General features: G+C 35.1%; 1 protein-coding gene across 2 annotated transcripts in view; it reads right to left on the bottom strand.

The window, feature by feature from the left end:
- Window positions 1-14,170, bottom strand: part of LOC115218058 (SPRY domain-containing SOCS box protein 1) — a 181,158-nt gene that overhangs the window by 86,895 nt on the left and 80,093 nt on the right. Inside the window, exon 2 of one of the 2 annotated variants that reach the window (XM_029787824.2) lies at window positions 4,511-4,626. The exons of the other annotated variant lie outside the window; for it this stretch is intronic. The gene's annotated coding sequence lies outside the window, so the exon portion shown is untranslated. The remainder of the gene's footprint in view (window positions 1-4,510; window positions 4,627-14,170) is intronic. 2 annotated transcript variants of the gene reach the window in all.

The following is a 14,170-nucleotide window of genomic DNA, read 5'->3' as shown; positions in this document are numbered from 1 at the left end:
TGTAAGAAATTTAAAATAAATAAAATATTTAAACTAATGTAGTTATGATTAAAAAAAATTTTTTTTTTTTTCTGTTTTTGTGTTGACTGACTAATATCTAGGTCAGAAGCATAATTTAGTAATGTTGTGAAATATGAATATTGATAGCAGATGGTCTGAGGAAAATTTCATATGGAATGGGCCGTGTGAATGCATGCACAAGTGTGAAAGTAAGCTGAGAAGACTACGTGAGTTACTTAAAACGTCAGTCGATGCATGCAAGAGTGGCAGTTAGGTTGTCAGTGTCCAGTAAAAATTCACCATTTAATCTCAGGTAGATTTAGTACAGTCCGCTTAATTACAAATATTTAGATGTTAGTGTAAGAGAGAGGCAATACAATCATCTTTCTCAAGATTAAGTATTTAATCTGAAAGAGGTTATACCTTGAGCTGCTTGATACTAAAATATGGTTTGAGAAAACATTTATTGCCGATTCATTAAATACGTGTTACTACAAAAGTAATAACTGACAGAGGAGAATACAATGATGATGATGATGATGATGGTGTTGATTGCAGTATCTTCCTATTGGTCAACTATCTATTTTTGTTTAAAACCCCAGACCAACCAAAGTAAGTAGATCTGGCAGATGGAAACTGAAGGAAACCTATTTCTTTACTACCCACAAGGGGCTAAACACAGAGAGGACAAACAAGGACAGACAAACGGATTAAGTCGATTACATCGACCCCAGTGCATAACTGGTACTTAATTTATCGACCCTGAAAGGATGAAAGGCAAAGTCGACCTTGGCGGAATTGGAACTCAGAACGTAACGGCAGACGAAATACGGCTACGCATTTCGCCCGGCGTGCTAACGTCTCTGCCAGCTCGACGCCTGTCATGTGTGTGTATATGCATTTATGTGCATTTATGTGAGTATGTTTGTGCCTTCTTGTTTTGACATCTCATGATGGTTGTAAACAAGCATCACCAACAAACAAGTGGTGTCTTTCATTTTCAATATTCTGTGAAAACATTTCCTGTCATGGGAAAATATTATTTTGCTTGGATATGTACACAAGCCCCCAGATGCGCATGCATGTGTGTGTGGGAGGGGATACTTGTAAACAAGTATCACCATCACACAAGCAGCGTCTTTCATTTCTCATGTTTCATGGAAATATTTTGCATCATGGGAAACATCAACTTTCTTGGACATGTATGCACGTGTGAGTGAAAGAGTTCCTATCTCCCTCATCTTCATGTGTATTCACTGGTTGTCGACAATGGCCTTACTAACAGTGCTCTTTGTTTGTAGTCCACTGCAAAAACCTATACAGGCTTTCTGATATGTTGCCTGATCTTTGTAAACAAAAGGCTCATTCATATGGTGTCTGTCTGCTTTCATTCTCCATGTAAACATGTCCGTGCTCTTTGTTGTTCACAGAGTGTAAGATCATTATCTTGCTTGGAAACAAGTGAAGGCTGCTGACAGAAAAGGCATCCAGCTGTAGTAAATTGTTTCAACATCTCCAATCTAACCCATGCAAGCATGGAAAAGTAGACATCAATACAACAATGATGATAATGATAAAGTTGAGACCAACAATTAGCACTAAGCTTTGTCAAATTATCGTTATATAAGCTAATGGCTTTTCTTTCTTTCAGGCATATTAGCTAGACATCCACTTTTGGTCACACACGTTAATATACAGATGTACAAAGATACAGTTTGTCTATTGCAACATCTCTAATTAATAATGAATGTGTCGTACTTCAGTGAGTTTTCCCCTCAACTGACATCAATCATCAAATTAATTCATATTTTGTCAACAATTCAATGAAGATCACATAATTAGTTGCAACATTGTTAACGACAAATTATAAACAGTATGATTGATGCATTTATTTGTTTCCATTTATCAGAAAGATGAACATTTCTAACTAAAGACTTATGAATACTAACTCATCATCATCACTACCATCATTATTTTAATGTCAACTTCTCAATGTTTGCATCAGTCTAAAAAAATTTATTGAGGCAGATTTTCTACAATCAGATGCTCTTCCTGTCCCCAAGTAAAGAGATATTTCACCCAAGCTCACCAATTTTCAGACAACTGCCAACAAATGACTGTTTGTATGGTAAGGGGATATACACACAGGTTTTGGATAAATAGGCAGGTAGAGAGAGAGAGAGAGAGAGAGAGAGAGAGAGAGAGAGAGATGGGTTTTTCTTCAGTTTCTGTCTCCCATGTTCACTCACATGGCTTTGTTTGGTTCACATCTATACTAGAAGACACTTGTTCAAGGTACCATGCATTGAGATTGAATCCAAAACCATAAGGTTGCAACGTGATCTTAACCACAGGGCTGTCCCTGCGTCTAGAGTTACACAAATGAATTGTGAATAGTGTATTAAGATATTCAAGAATAACAGACTATTATTTGAAAAAGAATGCCAGGGTTCAGAAGTGAGCAAGAGAATATGTGCTTTCAGGGTGAGTGCTGGGTGCTTAGAGGGGTTGCCTTTTATCATTTTATTTATTCAGTTATTTATTTATTTATTGTATTTTAGAAATAAATTATTTAAACTAGATATTAAACATCAAAAAATTCCTTTGTCAGGTTTAGAATATGAGTAAAAGGGTATGGGTAAAGACTCCCTTCAGTTATGAATGATCATGAGATTGCACCTAGAAAGTTACCCTACAAGGTTACAAGTCCAAGGAAGGTTGTTTAAGGAAGACCAGCAGTTGCCCATGAATATCAGCCTCCCCACTCCATGCTACCAATATTATCCAAAGGAAAGGCAAATGCTGATACAACTTGGCACCAGTGATGTCACAACTCATTTCTACAGCTGAGTGAACTGGAACAACATGAAATAAAGTGTCTTACTCAAGAACACAACCTGGTCCAGGAATCAAACTCATTACCTCATGATAGTGAGCCCGGCGCTCAAACCACTGAGCTATGCACCTTCAAAGAATCTGAGAGAGCCACTATGTTATCACTGAGCAGAAACATGACTGATGATGTACCAAGGTCTAATATCATTTCACTATATAGGTACAAGCATGACTGTGTGGTTAAGGCAAGACTAATACCTCAGATTTCAGATAGCAAAATCTCAGAAAAATAGCAAAGAATATGCCTCTGGGCATTATTAGACTATGCAAAACTGCAAATATTTCACTAAAATGTGGATATTATACTTGTGTAGTTGGGCATTGTTATAAAATCAACTATTTCCAGTATTTTTTGCAATTTTCTCAAAATGGCATTTCTGACTATGAGTAGCAATGTTTTAGTCACAATGTCACTGAGAATAATTGATGTAATAGGCTGAAATTGTGCATGTGTATTACTTTGATACTTGCCTAAATGATGTTCTAGTGTGATTAGATACACTTAATTTGTTTATCTTCCAGAGACACTTGAATGCTACTACCCAGGGATCAAACCTAGGCCAACTTCATCAATGTCATTGACTCAGCATCTAGTCTGTACCCAATCTGTTGGCATTCCAAGTTAGAGCATATTATCTTTGATATTTTGGTAGAAAAATTTACCTAATATAAGGGTATGTTTGCCTTGTCAGTCATTTTGAATTTATAATCAGGTCATGAATAGATAATATCGAAATCTGAATATTATGTTTTTTGATAGAACTAACATTGTTCTTGATGCATGCCATATTTGGTTTGCCTGGGTTTTGTTTCCGCTGAGGGAGAGCATCTTCAATGTAGGATTGTTTTCCTACATCTGAGGTGTTAGTCTTGCTTTTAAGAAGCTTACTTCTAACCCATGTAGTCCATTTCATGACACTCTGGACAAGCATCTTCTACTACAACCCAAGCTGACCAAAGTCTTGTGAGTGGATTTAAGAGACAGAAACTAAAAGAAGCCATTCATATATATATATGTGTGTGTGTGTGTGTGTATGTTTCCAGTGTGTACAGCTTCAATTATGACTACTGCTGGCGAATTTAGAGCTCTACATGGCGTATCATATCCACTGTGTGTGTGTGCGCACCTTTGTCTTGATATCACATGATGGATGTAAAAAAGCATCACTGTCATACAAGCAGTGTTATTCATTTCCAGTCTTCCACAAGGAAAAAAATCCGGCCAGGAGAAATATTACTTTGTTTGGAAACAGATGAAGGCTGGCAACATGAAAGTTATCTGACCATACAAAACCTGCTTCAATAAAGTCCATCTGACTCCTGCAACCAAGGAAAAGTGGTCACTAAATGATGAAAACCTCACCATCTTTAGTAATTTCCATGAAAAATTAACAGAGACACCAGTCCACACAAATAGTTAAGAGGCAAATGTTGGATGGGATTAGTGTAAGAGTATACATGGATAATAAAGCACAGCACAAAATTAGCTTGTAAATCATCAAAATAATCTGCTGTTTGTAAAACCCTATTTTGTGAGAGGGTAGTGGGGGGACAGCTTGAAAGAGTTAGGAACTCCTGGTATAAAAGAATATAAAACAGTAAAGGTCTCACTTACTATCATTTGAATCTGCAAAGCAATACAAGGAGATCACAAAATGCAGTACTGATGTTTCACCGGTGGGTACATTACACCCAAATTTCGGTCCAGGAGATTAATAACAAAAGAACAACCTGCAATGGAATAAAATAAATATTCAAGGTAATTATAGATGAACAAAAAACAAAAGGTACACAATTAAACACCTCTAAATACTAGGTTATCAGATAAATTTGTTCAGTGTTTTACCCACTACCTATCTATTTTAATTCTTTCCAATGTTATTTCATCAGTGTGTTTTATGATTTCTTGTAGCTCTGTTCTTTCTCTATAACTTTTGTTCATCATTTTTGAAATTTGAATAACAATTACAGCATGAAAGATATGTTATTAGCCATTCAAAAACACACAAAAACCAGTAACTTCACTTGAACATTTAAAATTTAGAGTCAAAATTCGTCACAATCACTGTGACCTGGTCACTTAGAACCACACCAGTGACCAGGTTACAATTGATGTGAAACTTTTGATACCAAATAATAAATGCTTAAGTGAATTAAAAGTTATACTGCGTTTTTGAATGGCAATATGTTTCTTTAATATGTATCTTTCGTGCTTCAAGTGTTGTAGTTTCAATACCTAGTGTCAGATCAAATCATCTGCTTGGCAAATACACATCCAAAATGTTTCATAAGAAAATAATTACATTCTTGGTAATTCTAACTACAACACAGTTTTTTTTTTTTAATATATAATTAATTTCACCAAAAAATACACTTATAGTCTTTAAACCATTAAAAAGTAAGTGGTGAATTGGTCAAGAATACCAAGCAGTATTTGCTCCAACTCTGCAGCCTGAGTTCAAATCCTGCAGAGGTCAACTTTGCCTTTCATATTTTTGAGGTTGATCAAAAAACACATTACCAATCCAGAGCAATCAGACACAACATTTAAGGTATCTGTTTCAGCCTGTCTAATCCTACACCATCATTGAAAAACACTGACACTTCTGTCAGAAGTTGCATCTTATCAATAGGATCAGCAACTTGAAAAAATAACTAACTAATGTAAACATGGTTTCCTTGGTTTGACTGGAAGTTTGCCTATCATCACCACCATCACTAAAAAATAAAAGCCTCATTTCTATCTAGCAACACTGTATCATCTCAAAAGAAAAGAAAGGACACATTGGATAGTGTCATCGTAGACATATTATGTGCAGGAAAAAAAAAGAAAAATAATAAAACAGGATCATTATGGTCGAAACACCTTTGACTATAGGTCAGGTGGATCACAAGTGACCTGGGGCTAAACTGCAACCTCACAGTTATAAAAACATAATTGAAGCTCAACAAAATGTCCATGCCATTAAGTAAGTTTTCATTTCTAGTTTGTCCTGCCAATTTCAAAATCCCATTCTAAATTTTTATTGTATCCAATGTTTACAGTTCCACCACACATGGCAACCAGCTGGAGATCTGGAATGTAAATCTCTCAGCTAAACTCATAAAACTACTGGGGAGAAAAAAAATGGATGTTTAATGCAATGATACTGATGACTCATCGTTCACATATTGGATTTTAGATCAGTTTGCGTTGTTACTATAACAATATCAGATTTAAAATCTGCCCATGTTAAAACAAGCCTGGCACCTATGCATATCTAGAATTAAATATTGGTTGCTACACATGCACACAATAATATACATTGGTTGCTATACTAGCACACAATTATACACTAGCTGAAATACATGCTCATAATTATATATTAGTCATTATGCATATATACAATTATATATTAGTCATATGTGTATATAATTATAAATTGGTCACTAAAAAAATACATAATTATAATTGGTAAATGACAAAATTCTTCGTTAATTATTGATTCACATGTAATATTTGATGTCAGATCCATAGAAATGTTCTTATAGAATGAATGAATACGCACACACACATACATACATACACACACATGCATTCATTTAAGTGTGACTGCATAGTGAGAAGTTTACCTCCTAACTACATGGGCTCAGGTTCAGTCCCACTGCATGGCACTTTGGACAAGTGTCTTCTATTACAGCTCCAGGTCAGCCAAAGCCTTGTGAATGGATTGAGTAGACAGAAATTAAAAGAAACCCATCATGTGTGTGTGTGTGTGCATGCACACATGTTCCTGTCTTCTTGCCTTGTCTTGTCTTTTATGATGGTGAGTGTGTATATATATATATGTGTGTGTGTGTGTGTGTGTGTGTGTGTGTGTGTGTGTCTAAGAAATCACATTTCATACTTTTAAGAGGTTTTCTTAAAAAAAAAAAGATTGATATCAAGGAAAGATTATGTGTATATTACTATAGACATGACAAAGAGACTAAGAGAATACAGAAGAGAACAAAAAGAGAAAAGAATAATAGACTATAGGAGATATGTAACAGATATAAATGATGAGAGGTGGGTGAAGAAATGCCAGGAGGATCCAAAGGAAGGATAAGAACAAGGAAGACATGAGTAGAAGTCATAAAGGATGATCCCAAGAATCTGAACCTCAATAAGGGGTGACAAGGGAAGGGTCCAAGTAAAAGGATATTGTGTTAGAGAGGACCGTTGTTTCAGCATTAGGTGGAACGAATACAACAGTGAAGCAATTGATTAAGCAGTATCCTGGTTCAATATAAACACAATACCATTTGAATTCAGAAAATAAACAGTTGGAACAAATATCACAAAACATTTTTACTGACTCTCTAATGCAGCAGTTCTCAACATGGGGGCCATATGAACCTTGGGGTCTATATAAGATTAGAAATTTATGTACAATAAATTGGTTAAACTTCTACCATACACAAAATAGTTTAATTTTTTATATAATTCTTCATAATGTTTAATTATAAAAATATCATAGATTTTTTTAAACATCAAGTGGCTATAAGGGTCCATCTGAATAAAACAACAAAAAAAAAGGAGTCCATAGGTAAAAATGGTTGGGAACCACTGCTCTAATGCTTCTGCCAATCTTCCACATTTTGTCTGGTATGCTCACAGTTCTGCCAGCTCAGGAATGATGATGATGATGATAATAATAATATAATAATAATAATGATAATAATAATAATGATAATAATAATAAGAATTACTTTTAATTTCAAATATTGGTACATGGTTAACAACTTTGAAGGTGGGGGTAAGTTACTTATATGGACTGCAGAGCTCAGTTGGTACTTATTTTATTGACCCTGAAAGGATGAAAAGTAAAGTCATCCTCGGTGAAACCTGAACTCAGAACATAAAGACAGACAAAATGCCACTAAGTATTTTGCCCAGCATCACTTATTATGTCAGCTTGCCACCTTAATAATAATAATAATGATAATAATCCTTTCTACTAAAGGCACAAGGCCTGAAATTTGGTAGGAGAGGACCAGTCAATTACATTGAACCCAGTGTGGCACTTAATTTATTGACCCTGAAAGGATGAAAGAGGAAATCAACTTCAACAGAATTTGAAACTTAGTAGTAGTAGTAGTAGTAATAGTAGTAGTAGTAGTAGTATTTGTTGTAGTAGTATTAGTATTTGTTGTAGTAGTAGTAGTAGTATTTGTAGTAGTAGTAGTAGTAGTAGTAGTAGTAGGAGTAGTAGTAGGAGTAAAAATAATAATCTGCCAGCAACAAACATAATATATTTCAATCAGGCCAGTGGCAAACTGATGTCTTCTACATCATTGCAATAACATTCAAAGTATGACAGATCAATATAAATGGGATAATGTGAGGAGAATCCACATATAGATGTTCAGTTTGTGCAAGGTGAATCAATCAACATCATCATCATCACTACACATTGAAAAGGTGTCCTGTTTGCATAGGAATGATGTATGAAACTGAAAACGTTTTGGTTTACTGTAGCTGTTAGGTAGATTGTAATCTAGTCAGGTAGATGGTAATCTAAAGGAAGACAATAACAGGTGAAATATAAAGGAGAAAAAGGTACCAAGTCTACTACTAGCAAAACATGTTATGAGTATAATTGGGCATGGTTTCCTTACACATATATCCTGGCCAATGAAAGTGGGAACCCAGTTTAACCCTTTTGTTACTATATTCTGTTGAAATACACTGCTTCTGTTTTAATTAATTTTTTTAATATCAAAGAATTTATTAAAATACCTGTCATTATTAAGCTGGTGTTTGGATCAGAAATTAACATGGAAATTTTGATGGGAGATTTTAATTAAAACCATTTCAAAACAGAGAGTTTGTATCAGAGAATCAGGAGCAGCTGTAGGTTGGTATCAAAGGGATTAACTCCCAAGGCTATGGTAAATGGCACTTGGTCAAGATATCATAGAGTGGAATTGAAACCAAGATCTTGGGATTGCAAAGCAAATTTCTTTTGCTATTCAGCCATGCAGTGTATGTACATGTGTGTGTGTGTGTGTGTACATGCATTTTTGTATATAAATAAGATTTAACCCAAAATCACTTAGTTGCAAAAGTGTGCATCTTAGGCATAGTCATGTTGAAAAAAGAAAAGGAAAAAAAAAAATTGCAGGTATTACAAATTTAGTAAAATTTATTCGCAACAAAAGCAGATCTAGAACGCAATGTCATTATCAACTTCGATGACTTTCTTTTATTAGGACACTCTTTAATAAACAAGTGTGGGAAAAGAGCTGCTACACAGAAGATTTGCAAAATCAAATAATATATCAAACAAAGACATGGAAAGCTGACAAAGAAACAGTGTGATGACTAAGCAATATATTTTGCTTGTTATAAGAAATCAAACAACCATAACGAATACACACCAGCCACATATATTATGTTCAAGTAAATAAGGGAAACTCATGGTTTAATGGAAGATGTCCAGTTTTTATGCTAAATTATTTCTTTTTTCAACCTCAAAAAATCATTTGTTTTGATTGATGGTTGATCGATTTGAATCATAACAAATAGAGGATTCCTTCAATGACGAGATCAAACCTATTGATCTTTAGAATAAGACTGTTGTGCATCACAGCTGGCCACAGAAGCAAAGAAAGAGACCAACCTTATTTGCCTCGAATTGAAACTATGGAAAAACAACTTCCAATTACAAAATACATAAGGAAATGTAAACAATTTAATCAATAAAATCATATATATGCACACACACACACACACACACATGCATGGTTATCTAAGTTTACTTTTTCAACTACACAGTTCCACATTTGATTGTACTTTGTGGCACTTTAGATAAGTTGCCTTGGAGTATAGTTAATCCTTCTGAGTGGAATTTTGTAGGTGGAAACTGTGCAGAAGCCCAGAAGTTCATTCCGCTATGTAAACACACATTCCTGCATACACATACATAATAGATTGTGTTTGTGTGTGTGCATGTGTTTGTTTCTGCATGCATACGCATTTATGTTTACAGTGATTTAAATACATATGCAGCATAACCAACTGGTTCAACAAAAAGAGATTGACAAATTAAAAGCCACACTGATAGAAATAATGGTGTCAATATTATCAAATGAAACCAATGAAGCTTGTGACCCAGCCTGGTCGTGGTCTAATGACAAACTAGTAAAAGAATAAAAGAATGATATCTCCCATAACAGAACTCATTCAGATTGCCTTTATTCTCTTATCTCCTTCTAAAATCACAAGTTATATCTTGTAAGGAAGTGGAAAATAATACACAATTCAACATAGCTTGACTGACAAGAACGAAATAGCAGCTAAATGTTCCTTGAATTACTCCTACAATCTTGGAAAGAAGCACATGTTGGTTAGTGTAGTCCTGAGTGCACCATGCCCAGGAAAAAGGCAGAATAGTCAAGGCAGAAATGTCTTCGACCATTGGTCTACTCAATTAGAGTTGACCAGAGACTCAATAACAACCTTGGATGTCCTTTTCACAATCAATATGGTGACCATTCCACTAATAACGGGAAAGTTAATTTGGAAAATTTTAATTGGTAGGTGTGAGGTGGCTACATTATTAAAAACTTTGCTCCCCAATTGCATAATTTTATCACTGTGTGGCACCTTGGACAAGTATCTTCTGCTATAGTCCCAGGTCAACCAAAGTATTGTAAGTGGATTTGGTATATGGAAATTGAAAGACTAGTGTGTGTGTGTGTGTGTGTGTGAGTGAGAGAGAGAGATCTTGTCTTGATTTTGCATCAGTCGTAAATGAGTATCACTGTCATACAAGCAGTGTCATTTATTTCCAATATTCAGAGAGAACACATCTGGCCATGAGGCAAAATTATCTTGCTTGAGAAACAGGTAAGTGTTGGTAATAGGAAGGGCATCCAGCCATAGAAAATTTGCCCCAATAAACTTTGCCCAGCCCTTGCAAGCATAAAAAGTGGACATTAAAATGATGATGACAAATAACCTGAGTGAGAGATAGACAAAGAGATGATGTTACAAAAGCACAAGTTATCACTTGTATCTATTTTAGCAAACCTGAAGAGTTGAAGGCAATGCTAACCTAGGTTACATCTATTTTAAAACTCTTTAAGATATGAAAGTAAATATAGTGAAGAATTTCATCTGACATTTCTATTGTTTAAAATGCTACAACACTCTAAAAATACAAAACTGATACATTTTGGTCAAAATTAAGCTTTCAGGATAATGGTTGGTTACAAGATTCTATGATTGAAGAAACAAGACACAAAAATTCAGATAGCTTTAAAATTAAACTAAGAATTGAAATATTTCCCGTGCCGAGGAAATATATTTTTGATAAGAATGTTGATGTTAATGCTAATAAAAATGGATAAAGTGAAAGGAATAATAAAAAAAGAACTTAATATGTTCAAGGCAAAAGTCACGATATGCCAGTAATGTCGGATTTCTATTTAAATCAAAGCTTTTAGAGTCAACAGAATAAAGCAACAATTTAGTTGTGAGGTTAAAGTGGAGAACTATTGATCAAATGGTCACAAGTTCAAATTTTACATTTGTCACAATGACTTTGTTTTTTTTTTTAACTACTACTACTACTACTACTACTATTTAGTAAGAAAGTACAGCATTTCTGATTCTTTTCTCTTCTAGGGCCTCTTTGACAGGTGGATGTAGTGCAAAACCAGATGACACATTAACCCTTTTGTTACCATATTTTCACCAAATTTTACTACCTTTCAATTCACTTTCATCTTTTGTCTTTCCATGTGCTTCAGCTACTGAATGCAGCCATGCTGGAGCACCACCTTGAGTTTTCATCAGGCAAATCCACCCCAGTGCTTATTTTATATTAGCCTGGTACTTATTTCATTATTCCCTTCTTTAACCAACTGCTAAGTTATGGAGCCATAAACAAACCAACACCAATTGTCAAGCAGCCACTGGACACACACACACACACACAAACCAACAGGCTTCATTAAGTTTTTGTCTTGCAAATCCATTCACAAGGCTTTGATTGGCCCAGAGCTATAGGAGAAACTTGCCCAAGGTGCTACACAATGGGACTGAACCCAGAATCATATGGTTGGAAAGCAAACATCATATAATACAACTATGCCTACACCTGAGGATAATGAAGATTATAGTAGAATAATTTTGTCCTTATTAAACCAGTGTTTGAAATTAACATGAAATTGTGATGGTAAAATTTTAACCCTTTAGCAGTTATATTATTGTCATTTATTTATTCACAAATTTTTAATAAATTATGCATTATCACAGAGCTTTGAGATTGTGATGATGTGATTATCTTTGGAATGATATTGTCAGGTAGGGGCGAGATCAGATCTGTCCAGTTTGAACATAAAACAGGTAGAATATTTTGGTAGGATATGGCTGGTTTAAATGCTAAAGGGTTAATTTAAGACATTTCAAAATAATTAATACTGAAGAACCAGAGACAGTTTCAGACAGGGTGCTGCTTTATCATCTAAGCTACCATCCAAAAACTCAAAACACAAATTACTAGAACAAATACCACAAGGTGTCACTAACAATTCTAATTCGGCTAATCTGCTGAACTGCACTGACACCATATTTTATTAACCCTAAAATATAGAATGCAAAGTTGACCTCAGCGAAATTCGAACTGTGCACAGAGAAATTGAATAAATATAGCAAAGCATTTTCTCCTATGTTTTAACCATTTCCGCCATTTACCTGTTGAAGTACTTTTAAGCAAGGGATCTGACAGGCTACCTCTACTCTCACATAATGGTTGATTGGTTAGCAGCAAAAGGAATAGTATTATCCAACCATTGAAACAGCCCATCCTGCCAATCATAAACCTACAGAAACTAAAATAAAAGTGATGAGTTCTAACATAGATACAAGGCCACATATTTAATGAGAGGGTGTTGTTAATTAAATGGAACCTAGAAAAAAATGAAAGGGTGAGCCAACACAAGAAACGACAGTAATGATAACAATAATAATATTGACCTGAAAGGATGAAAGGTAAAGTAGACTATGATGGGATTTGAACACAGAACAGGTGTCTTCATTAAGTCATCTGTCCTTGTCCATCTATCATACTTTCACCTCCCTCAATATTACTCCAACATTCAGTTGAAGCAGTCTTGCCTAATAAGTTGCTTGGTAACTTCACTAGTGCTTGTGCCACAAAAAAGCACCTAGCACACTCTGTAAAAGCAGTTAGCATTAGGAAGTGCATTGAGCTATAGAAACTATGCTAAAGAAGATGCTGAAGCTCAGTGCAATCCTCTGGTTTGCCAGTTCCTGTTAAACCATCCAACCAATGTCAGCATAGAAAACGGACATTAAATAGTGATAATTATATATAGAGAGAGAGGGGAGAGGGAGGGAGAGAAGAGAGAGGGAGAGGAGGGAGAGAGAGAAATTCTTTGGGAAATAAGCAGCTTTCTTGAGGTTGGTAGGAATAAATAATATCTTAGTTTTAAGAGCTGTTGGCTGAAACCAAAACGATGAGATATTTGGTAATCCATTAGGTGTAGTGTTTACAAGAGAGAGTATGTAAACTTTGGCATTTATAAACTCTTTAGCTATTTTATATCTATTTTCTGGTGCTAACACATTCACATAAATGCTAGAGGAATTGTTTTTATAAACTGGTTGTCATTTCAACAGCTTAAAGGTAAACAGAAAAATAAGAATATATTTTTTTTCTAAGAATGATTTCAAACTGACTTCCAACAGTTTTGGTAACCTCCTCCATTTAACAACCACCTTGTATCCACATTAAGTCCTGCAGTTGTTTCCTTTACCTGAAGCCTCCCCGCCCCATCTCTACCTACCTTTAGTCCCTCTAGTTTCATTTACTCTACCTGCCCTGGTCTGGTTATTTTCACAACCCCCCCCCCCCCCCCCGCTCTACAAGGCACTACTCACACTACTTCTTATCACAAACCTACAGACGTTCCTCCATTTAGTTCCTTCTCTCTCATTTTTTTTCATTTCTCATTTGTTTCTTAACAACACAAATATTGGCCTCCAAATATTTTTCACCCTCTAAAGATAGGCAAATGCCTGAAACAGTGGATTTTCCACTATCTGTAATGAATTAACTCCATTTAATAGTTATTGTCCTTTTCTTTTATTTACAAACTTCTGTCCAGGCAGACCATCACTACCACCACTGCCTGTTTCCTTGGATTCCAGATGTTACATCAACTTAATCTTGTCATAAGGCTTAATGTTTGAAGCATCAGTCAATTGTTAATAAAGACTTGC

The sequence above is a fragment of the Octopus sinensis genome, linkage group LG12 (genome assembly GCF_006345805.1).
Source record: "Octopus sinensis linkage group LG12, ASM634580v1, whole genome shotgun sequence".
Classification (NCBI taxonomy): Eukaryota; Metazoa; Mollusca; class Cephalopoda; order Octopoda; family Octopodidae; genus Octopus; species Octopus sinensis.
This window is presented reverse-complemented; position numbering and strand designations above follow the sequence as displayed.